Here is an 8,725-nt window from a genome sequence, read left to right on the forward strand (position 1 = left end):
GCCAACTATGGCAAATTTGATATCTCTGTTCTCGGCATGACCCAAAGAATCAACTGAGACCAGTTTCATTACAATGAGATAGAATAGTCAAAAGTTATTAGCATTTTTGTAAATTTTGTTATACAAGGTGGCGCTGGTCCGAAACTTCTCAGGCTCCTTCACGGCATTGTGCTGATGACCTAGTCTGGCTATCACCAGACCAAGCTCAATTTAAAATTGAACATTGGTCTGGGGAGTTTGCTATGTATTTCCTACTGCACAAGAGGCGTGATCAACGAGCATTAGTCACGCAATTGGATAGTCCTTCAACCAGTCAGATCAATGATCCGGGTGACGTACTTTGCAGGGCGATGCGAAAACTCCAGACAGGTTTACAGTGTGTCTCAATCATGGTCTCAATCAGCTCCCTAAGTTCAGTAGTCAGGGCACTGATCAGGGAATCAGCCACATTCACTTTCATGATATACTGATTCACAACCTAGGGAACTAGGGAGCTGATTGAGACGCAGGTTTAGTTTGTATTGGTTTGTAGCATTGATCCACTTCTCTATCGTCATCGTGTTATACCCGCCAATAGCGAGCAAGGTGGATAAGCCAGTCTGAGATTGGTTCCCGCAAAAGTGTAACAGCGCAGCAGAAATGAATGCATGGGTTTCCAGACTGAGTTGCTGTGCGAAATCAAATCGCCGGCAGATCAGGCTGGGTTTACCCAGACTACTGATGACCCATACCGAGTTTTGTAAAGATGCGCTAATGCGTTCGTAAAATACAGCATTTTAGCACAAAATTCAAAATGACCGACGGCCAAAATGTCCAATATGGGAAAATTGTGTTATTGTGTTATCATTGTCAAAATTATCATTCCACTCGGCATGATGCCCCAAATCCAACGAGACCAAATTTATGATTTTTGGACTAACCCATCAGAAGTTATAAGCAAAAATATCAATTTTTCATATTTCCGCACCAAGTAGGAGGCGCTGCGCCGAAACACTGCATAATGCCTCAGGTCAAGCTTGTGATGACATGTATGAAGTTTGATCTGAATACGTTAAAGCGTTGCGGAGATACAGCCTTATGTCTATTTTCGCGAGCACTACGTACAATTCTTTCGTGAATTTTGTTTCTAGCCCTTACGGTTCAAAAGTTATTAGCATAAACATAAGTGCAACTTTGGACAGCAGGTGGCGCTAGAGGGATTGAGTTATAGACTCCAAATTTGCTATGGACAAAGGTCAGACTGTCCTCTAACTGTGTGCCAAATTTCACAACTTTCCTGCAAGTGGTTCTATGGGCTGCCATAGACTTCAAGAGCGGAAGAATAAGAAGCGTACGGAACGCCAACAATTACAATAGGTGCCTACGCACCTTCAGTGCTTGGCCCCTAATGAGGAATACTGTAATGTGTACATTTTCGGATAAAAACAAAGACTACAATAGAGTTGTTTCAGCGAGTTCAGAAACAGTGCTACTGACGGTGCTTACTATAGAGAATAACTTCCTTTGGGGTGGAATTTGCAGAACTTTTTCATGTTCAATTAGCAATATTATGGAAAGGTCATTACTTGTTAGGAGATGACATGTGGTTTGATCATTGGCTGATGCAATGAAATTCAGATAATTTAAGACTGTCCAAATACTTATGGGGCCACTGTAGCCACACTGGAGGACACATATCCCAGACTTTCCAAAGAAATAGACGATTGAGGAGAGGGATGGCTGGTTTACTGTTGCTAAAATTCTTCACATGACTCCCTCATGGTACGGCTAATCCAGGTCTTGACATCTTCGAAATCCCAGATTCCCTGCTGGAGAGAGACACTACAGAGTCAATCACTTAATCACAGGAAATCCACAGGAACTCTCAAATATGTATTTACCGTCTAATCCCTTTAATGATCAGTTAACCCTTGTCCTGCAGCTGCTAGGCTGTGCAGCTTTGTGGAAAAGTTTGGTGATCTTTGCTTGGCCTGAACTGTTCTTTATTCAAGAACATTCTCATATTCTCAGAGGCTCAATGCAGACAAACAGTGAATAGTTAGTCATATTGAAACACAGGGATTGGTCAAATTTTATCACTCATAATGATAACACGGCTCAACATTATTTTGGTTTTTACTTGCCCTGCCTACATGTGCTTTATTACAGAAAAAAAAAAATGACATTTTCTTTTTAGCGACATTTATGGTTATATATATATATAAAAAACCATAAATGAATACATAAATAATTTATGTTTAGTTATTAGTAATACATACTGCTGAACATGTTGATATTGTTGACTTGTCATATTTTTGCAATTATTATACTTTGGAAATATTTCATATTTAAGTGTCTACATTCCCTGTTTATTTCATAAAGAAACCAATTCCACAGACCTGACTCTTTATGCTGTTAAAATTAGTCTTGGCTTTTAATTTAAACATTTTGACAAAATGTTGAAGCTCAAATTCTAACAAATTAAAGCTAAAATGAGTTAGTTATCATTGCCTTTGGGAAATAATTCTCTCCTTTGTCTTCAGGGAATGTGCAGGTGCTAACATGCATGCCTAATTGACTAGATAAAGCAATTAATTATGGAGGAGATGAATGATCTCACTTTCTCTGGTCTGCTCCTGCTTAAACCTCCTAAATGGTGTTGAAATTCCAAAAGAAACCTCTAGTGAATTCATTTTTCTTTTATATTCTTCCAATGAAAATTCTAGACTCAAATGCTTTGCAGCGAAATGTCGCTTACCTGGCCATTTAAACTGGTCATTGGTCTGATGTCTCTCTCTGATAGCACACCGTAACCATCATACGCTATCAGCAACAAAATACTCCAACCCGACCTTCCTTCCAGAGATGGTTGCTATGAAACACATTTTTTCCTGTCGAATTCATTTACACAGCACACAAATGTGTGGACAATTAACCCCTTTTGTTTTCATAATAAATTTGTATATTTAATGGGAGCTCATCCACATGTGCTCCACAAGCTCGAAGAACACAAAGCAGCCACATTGTGCAAAGCGCAACGCCCCATCCACTGCAATCATGCCCTGCTACCTGATTTCAGCACAGAGCCAGAGAAGGAGGATAAATTACCCCTAGCACAGCACAGAGCCTTAATTATAGCCTTGCAGACAAGAGAAAGGCTCATTGATGTGTAGATGAGGATGGACTATGCATGTTGCACTGAAAGAACCCATGTTTTGGTGATTCTCTATCAAAAGAACAGCTGGGTTGCCATTTTCTCTCAAATTAGATTTCACCAAAGCAATGCAATGTGAAACTAAGAGAGGCAATTTCAAAAGTTATTTTTTTTGTTTGTTGAGTCATTTGAGCAACAGGAAAAGTCGATCTCGAATTATGTTAGTTGGCAAAAACGGGAAAGGAAGCAAACATCCCAATCATCTGTGCTAGGTTCAAAGGTTGAATTGAAATGCTCTTAAATGAGACCAATTTTCAGCTCAACCTTTTCAGACCCGGCAGCAGAATAATGTTCACAGAAAGATCCAGCTCTTGCATGCAACAACGTGAATTAATAATTTTGTACATTCAAATGACACAAGCGGTAAAAAAGAAACAAAGAAGTAATAGCGTGTGGAGGCGTGTTTAGGTTAGTTGATGCAGCCATAATGTGAGGGAATGCTGGGTGAAAGGTGTTACCTGTGTCCAGAGATGTGGCGCTGTAGTGTAGGTCCTGGTGATGGCGGTCCAGCCTCTGTGTTTGTTTTCAGAGCACTTTTAAAAAAGATTGTGTGGTGAAACATTGAGGTTATTGATACCCCAGCATGCCTCCGAGAGAAAAAAGGCTCCACCCAATAGTGAACCCTTTGACCTGAGGGTGACGAAAAGAAAGAGACCCCCACCCATTCCATCTCCCTCACACACACACACACACACACACATTGACTTATTTGTTTTTCCTCTGTTCCTGAGTGAAGGACTGTATCTTACTTGTATGACAGCATTTTACCTTTGTATAATAATAATGATTAACTTGTCTGGTTGAACAATAATTCTCAAATAGACATTATTCAGCATGGTAAACAAATACAAGACTGGATGAATGGCATTAAAGGATTTAACTAGCAAGCACACAAACAATCTGAAATCATTAAATAACTCCAGCAGCTCAAGTCATGCTAACAAGACTAATGAACATCTATGATATGAACTGGTACATATTTCCAAAAGAATGTTTTCAAGTGATTTTACATGTTAGCAAAACTTTAGACAATCTGACAGATGGGAATAAAGAAATCTGCAATTCTCTCATGTCTCAGCGCTACTCTCGCCCTGGATCTTTTCACATTTCTGATTAGCAGACACATTTTATCACTCTGCAGACAACTCAATTTTCATTTTGGGAGGGGAGACGGAAAGGGTGACAGCCCAGGGCCTTAAAGGCGGCTCGGGGACCCCAGTGAGCCCAGCGCTGAAGCTGATAATTAGACTTCCCTGAACCACAGGTCAAAGAGACAGAATTATTTGGCCTGTGTAGACAGCAATTTCCTCAAGCCACACGAGATGAGATATCACAAGCTGTTATACATGTGCACCAGGAAACCTCAAGAGTGGGGTCAGAGTCAATCCTATTCCCTACAGAAATTCGTATATTGAAAGGGCAGCTAACTAGGGACCATGATCATTTAATTTGACTTCTTTCAGGGGACCATGTTCCTCAGCCATCAATTTCAAGGACTGGTGTGCAGCACTTACATACCTTGATAATAATAGGGAGGGGTTTTTTTTTTTTTGTCTGGAGAAGAGAGCTCTTCATCTGGGTTGGTGGTCATGTCGATTAAATGTATCAAAAGTGACAGAATATAATGAAAAGGTTGCTGTCCCTGGTGTAAGCTCTATCACTATCAAAAAAAAAAAAAAAAAAGAGAGAACCTGGGTTTTCAGAGGTGTGTAGGAGTGTGGGATCAGGAATGCATTACACCTCCTCGGAAAGTCGTAGGATCTCAGGCACATTTGAGACGAACATTCGTATGCTTGGGTTGAAACTCCTATCAAACATTGTTTTACAAAATGTCTGGCATTCCACCCTCTTCTCTAACTGTGAATTCAGAAGACAAATTGAACTACTATTTACGTTTTCCTGTGCCTACACTCTTAAAAATAAAGGTTCAGAAAGGGTGTTTTTGCAGTGATGCCATAGAAAAAATTTTTTTTGGTTCCCTAAAGAACAGTGAACATGTCTTTAAAGGAACCATTTTAGTGTGAAGAACATTTTAAGGTAACACATTATTTCAATAGTCCACTTTAGACATTCCACTAAGGTAAGCCTGCAACTACATATTGACCACAAGTCATTAGAGTATTTGTAGACTGTCTGCTTAATATCTGCTAATACTTTATTTTGATGGTACCCCAACAGATATTCTACTGACTATAAGTAACTTTTCAAGTATGTCACCTTACCTAACAGTCTAATACTCTAATGAGAATTGACATGTAGTTGCAAAGTTATTGGTTACACCTCATTTTACAGTACGTGTACTTACGGTGTACTTACCCAAGAAAGTACAGGTAATAACTTCATGGGTTTAAGGGATAGTTCACCCAAAAGTGAAAATTATCCCATGATTTACTCACCTTCAAGACATCCTAGGTGTATATGATATCTTTGAACACAATCAGAGTTATATTAAAATATAAAAAATATCCTTGCTCTTCCAAGCTTTATAATGTTAGTGAATGGTGCTCATGATTTTGAAGTCCAAAAAAGCGCATCCATCCATCATAAAAGTAATCCATACGTGGTTAAAAAAGATCTTCTGAAGTGAAGCAATGGGTATTTGTAAGAAAAATATCCATATTAAAACTTTATAAACTAAAATGACTAGCTTCCGGCAGACAGCCTCACAAGTTGACTTGCGCAAAAAGAGTAACTTCTGACACGATGTAGGAGTAGCATAATCTTAGACGCCTCTCACGGTTCAAACAAATAGGGCTGGGCTCAAGCTCCTCTTGTCTTATATTGAAATCCTCAGATATGTCTCTTTAAAAATTCTAATTTTAGACTTCATGACTGGTGTTTTGTTTTGCTTTATCCTCCTTCACAGCTCATTTGAACTCGTGCACGAGTTTTGGAACACGAGTGTTTGTTTACCACCAGCATTCGCTGTATCCTATTAGTGGATTCATTATGTCGGACTCTCCGCAGGTAACTCATAATCTGCAGTTGTTACTCCTGACAAAAACATTGCATGAGGCGCCTGTGGAAAGTTACTGGAGCGCGCTCGTCTCTCACAAGGAATGTCATGGCAGTGATTGACAAGCCAGAGGGCCAGTCGTTTACGCGATGATCACGTAACCGATTGGCTGATGTTTTTAAGGCCCTACCTCGTGCACAGATGATGTATATTAATATTATTCCTTTCAGTGCACCTAATAAATAGTCTTTTATCAGTTAGTAAAGACAGTTTCAAGTAATATTGCAAAAATGTATTAAAAAAAAAACATCCTCTGTAGCACCTTTAAGATGGCTTGAAGGTGAGTAAATCACCTAAGGTCAGGTTTAGGGGTAGGTTCAGGGTTAGTACCTATAACCCAGTTATTGTAATTGCTACATAGTATGTACATGTATATGCACATGTAAACATGCAAAATAAAATGCTACCATTATAGTTAGGCCCTGTTTACATCTGGTATTAAGATGTGTTTTGGTCGATTGGATCACAAGTGGATGATGCTAAATACAGGTGTAAATTCGGTCTAAAACATTTTGAGCTTGTCCACTTACAGTCACTTCCAGAGGCAGTCGAAAATGCATTTGACCAGATTGCTTTCAAATGTGGTCGAATGTGTTTGAACAGTCGCAAAAGACTATCTCTCCTAATGCGTAAACATTATGGGAAGCAAGCTAGCCAGACAGGATTTAAACTTTGTCGACTAAAGCCCCAAGTTTGGTTTAACGACGAAAAACGTACCAAGCACATTTTCTCTCACCAGATTTCTAACAAGCACTCACAGTGTTCAGCATGGTCTTGTGGCTATCAGAGCAGAAACGAAAGCTGCTGCTCTCCATATGATTTTCTGCTGTCTCCGGTCGTGTTCGTATGTAAAGTGAGTGAGCTTACTTCATCCATTAGATTGAAAGATCTGAAAAAGCCCATACATTTACACGCCCATAGACCCTCCCCTCGAAGAAATCAGGACAGAAGTGGAGGAAAGTGGACAAAAGAGAGGGAATTAAACACCAGGTGTAAACGGGAATGTCTTCCTCGTCCACTTGTGATCCACATCTTAATAACAGGTGTAAACAGTGCCTAGGTAAAATGTCTAAAGGAGACTATTAAACTAAAAGTCTAACCAATTTTAATAATCCAAAGAACCTTTTCCCACTATAAAGACGTTTTTGTGCAGTGGAAAGGTTCCATGATGTTAAAGGTTGTTCATGCAATCATAGATGCCAATAAAGCACCAATGTGCTATTTCATATGGAGTGTGATAGTCTCATGCCTGTTTCACAAAGTACAACAATGAACAGTTGAGCTGAAAGGAGAGAAAGTTTTGGTATATTCTTCCTTACTGAAATGCTGTTTTTTTGTGAGACAGAGGCTGTTGCAGTGGCTGGGAAGGAAAACACAGGGACAGCTGTATAATTATACTATTTTTACTGTCAGGAGCTCAGTATCTGAGAGGAGAATTAGCATCACACCTGTGCATAATTGGCTAAATTAGCTTGCATAATGCAAACTCTGAGAAGCATTGGACACTGGGGGAGGAAGCGCTGTGTCGAAAATTGAGGGAGTTGTTTGGACTCCCTCTGGAATTTAGTGAAGGGAGGAAAAGCATGGCCTGTAATCTTATATCTTAAGTCAAAAGAGCATTCAAGGACCCCCTTCGCAAGTGTTGTCAAACAATAGACATGTCAAGACCTTGATTTGGGTCTCCTGGATCTGCTCAGGCAGGAGAAACAGACATGCAGCCCAGCACTTATTTGTTTTTATCCACTCCAGTGAATCCATGAATAAGTTGTGACTGCCAGCCAAGCAACACAGGTTAGTTTACAGGTGCATCCAGTGACTCAATGTCTATTTAATGGGGGTGGGGGGGATGGGTCAGGGGTTTGCACTTGATGGTGTGGTAGAGAAATATCTAAAAACAGTATTCCCTCCAGGGCACCAGATGTATTAATCAGTTCTTATTACAGAGGCCACTGAGTTAGTAGATTCACTCTACAAAACAAATGAAATGTTTTCCATTTTTATGCACAAGACGGCATCCTGACATAACACTGTATAGCAGCAGTTAATGGTCATGCTCAAAATTCCCCATATTTATCACAATACTTTATAGCAAGTCCATTCGAAATTAGTTCCCGAAAAATCTAAAAAATAGTTGTGAAAATATAGATTTTGTAGAAAGAAGTAGGTAAACATAGTAAATGAATGCAAAATACATTGTTAATTAAAATTCATTATTAATTGCTCATTGTTACAAAACAATATTCTAAATATCCAAAACATATCAGGATACTATTAAAAACAGAAGAGCTTGTGCACAATTTAACATTTTGACAGTTTATTGAAAAGATTGTTTTCAAAACTATGCCTTGTTCTAGTGTGGATGTGTCAAAATATTGGACAAATATCAAAAGCTGATGTCCTGAAGATTCATGTCAGATTCAGTACAGGGAGTCAGTTCTCAAGCCGACAGCACTTTGAACTGTTTTGATCTACTACCACCTACTGGTTAGTGATACTAATGAAGAATCAACTATAGG

The sequence above is a fragment of the Chanodichthys erythropterus genome, chromosome 18, assembly GCF_024489055.1.
Source record: "Chanodichthys erythropterus isolate Z2021 chromosome 18, ASM2448905v1, whole genome shotgun sequence".
NCBI classification, from domain to species: domain Eukaryota; kingdom Metazoa; phylum Chordata; class Actinopteri; order Cypriniformes; family Xenocyprididae; genus Chanodichthys; species Chanodichthys erythropterus.